Source organism: Callospermophilus lateralis, chromosome 14, assembly GCF_048772815.1.
Source record: "Callospermophilus lateralis isolate mCalLat2 chromosome 14, mCalLat2.hap1, whole genome shotgun sequence".
Classification (NCBI taxonomy): domain Eukaryota; kingdom Metazoa; phylum Chordata; class Mammalia; order Rodentia; family Sciuridae; genus Callospermophilus; species Callospermophilus lateralis.
In genome coordinates, this window is record NC_135318.1 from 29,086,095 (window position 1) to 29,088,947 (window position 2,853).

Below are 2,853 nucleotides of genomic sequence, written 5' to 3' on the forward strand. Positions count from 1 at the left end.
ACACCCACCTGTGCTAAGGGCTGGAACCACCGTTATCCTGACATGCGTAGGCTAGGATCAAAACTAGTTTTTGTACAGCACACATTAATGTCCAACTATCTGCAGTGGCTCAGAAATTGGCATTATTCTCTGTCATGCATGTCTTGAAATGTTTTTATAACAACAGGGGAAAATAAATCTACCCTACGTGAATTAACACAAAACCAGCTTCCAAGTACAAAATGACTTGCATCTTAATGCAGAAAAAATATACCAAAGTGTGCTGTGTATTTTATTCCCAGAGCCCACCCTTTGTTTCTATGTTCTAAAGTAGGGTAAGAGGAATTCTGTTATGTGTTCTCTATTCTTTTTCTTTTTTAGCCTGTGGTCTTTATATTTTAGCTACAAACCACCCCATTGGTAAGAGAGTCTCTATCAGGAATCACATGCCTCATCGAAAGTAAACCTCACATTCCTCTTCTAATTGTTGCCTTCTGACAGGTCGGGGAAAATCGTTTTGTTTTCATAGTGAAGTCACAGACATAAATCTCCTAGGATTAAAGCCCTCGCAGCAATCCAGCATGCTCACATCATCCACGAGGACTTCTTTCTGTGTGTGAGAGAGAGAGAAAGAGAGAGAGAGGAATCCCTTTCAGTAAACTCGGATTCTGGAGGAGAACAGCAAATTCACCAGCCCCCTCCTCAAGGGTTCGCCAGTCCATTAGGGCTTATAAACTCCAGGTTCAAACCCAAGTTTATATATAAAACAGGAAAACCTCTTGGGTTTTTTTATTTCTCTTATAATCTCATCATAGTACTTCTTCCTCACTCTCCTTGGCTTCTCTGCTTCATTTGCCTGCTTGCTTGTTTGTTTCATTGTTTATTTTAACCTACAAGCCACAGCAATAGGAGAGAAAGAGCACTGGATTTGGAATTAGAAAGAACCATGTTCAAATCCCCCTTCTTCTGCTTTCTAGCTGTTTGACCTCCTGTGCTCCCTCTTAGTCTGTTTCCACAGCTGTTATAGAGGAATAATAATTTCACAAGGTTATTGAGGGAACCAAATGACCTAACATATATAAAAGTGTCTGGCCCAGAAGCCTTTAATAAAATCCTCCAGTTTCACTCTCCTGATTAAATGCTCCTCTGAAACAGATCTCACAGTGAGCAGTCCACTCAGCAGGGATCACCTCCATGAAGCTGGGACACTGCTGCAGAAGTCAGAAGTCAGCTGCTGTGACCAGCTGGGAAGGCCCAAGCTTAGGAGGAAACACGGTGATGGCAATACTGGCTGCCACCCTTCCCCAAGGAAGCCAAGCCGTGGTGTCCAGAGCAGCGAGAGGATTCAGCTGCCCTCCCCCTTCTCCTCTCCCGATATTTGAAGGCCTATCTTTGTCCCAGGAAAATCAAATTAGAAAAACCAGTTTACATCAGTGATTAAGTTTGCCAAAATATTTTCCTTTCATATTGCAAATATTGTCTACTGAACAACGATGCTCTTTTGACTACCTTTCCCCCAATCCTCTCCCAGCTGTCTCCTCTCTCTCATGCCTCCTCAGTGTCAGCCAAAATCTTTGTTGCAAAAAGAATCACTCTTAAAACGTCCAAAGGATTGTTAAATAGGATAACTGGTTACATCACTCAAACCAAGAATAGTATACCTAAGAACTCCCTCTCCCCCCATGAACCACATGGAAACTTCTCAGCCTGCGTGCCCATTTGGTTCCATCTCTCTTTCCAACTTCAGCTCTTGCTAGAGTTCAAGCATAAGCCTTGGTTCCCAAGCAGGTTGGTGTCCCCAGCTTTCCATTTATGTCCATATTCCTCTGTCTCAACCCCAGTTTGAATCTCTCGCCTCCCTTCTCTATTGAGGTCTCACTCATCCTTCAATGGCTATCACAAGCCCTCGCTCATGCACTGACTTCCCACAGCAGGCAGCAATAGAAGCATTGGACTCAGGTGGGTTTAGGTTGATTCTCTCTCAGCTACCCATTAGTTATGAAACTTGGGGCAAGTCACACTCTTTGGTTCCAGATTCCACATCCGTGATATGGGGATAACAAACAACATCTTACCATGTTGTTGGAAGAATTAAATAATTTCAACTGTAGAGGGCTGTGGGTGGTACGTAGTAACCAGTGAACAAGCGATGGCCATTATTATCATTATTATTATCCTCCTATAATTATCAGCACACCTCAGCAATAGCAGTGTGTTGCACAATTGGACCATTATTCTATTTTGTTCCTATTTTGTTCCATCTCCAATGGTGGAGATTTTGGGAAAACATCTATGGTGTAAGAATTTCCAACTGAGGAATATGTGACCTTATGAGAAGAAAACGATTCGAGAAGCTAAGGTAACACGTCAATCTATAAAATTTGGGGCAAGTAGGGTTATATTTGTTAAAATAGTTCTCTAAAGGCAAAACATCAAACCAAGAGTCTTGTGATATTTTATGCACATCATTTTATTTTATTTTATTTTATATTTTGCTTTTAATTTTGGAGATTATTAGGATGCATTTGTTTGCCACAGGAACAGCCGGCAATGTTCCTGTGATAGACAGAATGTAATTACAAAAACAAATAAATTTATACACAAGGATCTTATTTCAGCTACATCACATGACATCACATATAAGAGTGCACTCCTAGTTAAAAATTAAATTGAAATAGATCCAAATATCTTTAGAACCACGTGGTTACATAAAGTTAATACAATTATAAGTTATGCCCTTATTCTTTTTTTTACTGTTTTTTTTTGTATTTTTTTATTGGTTGTTCAAAATATTACAAAGCTCTTGACATATCATATTTCATACATTAGATTCAAGTGGATTATGAACTCCCATTTTTACCCCAAATACAGATT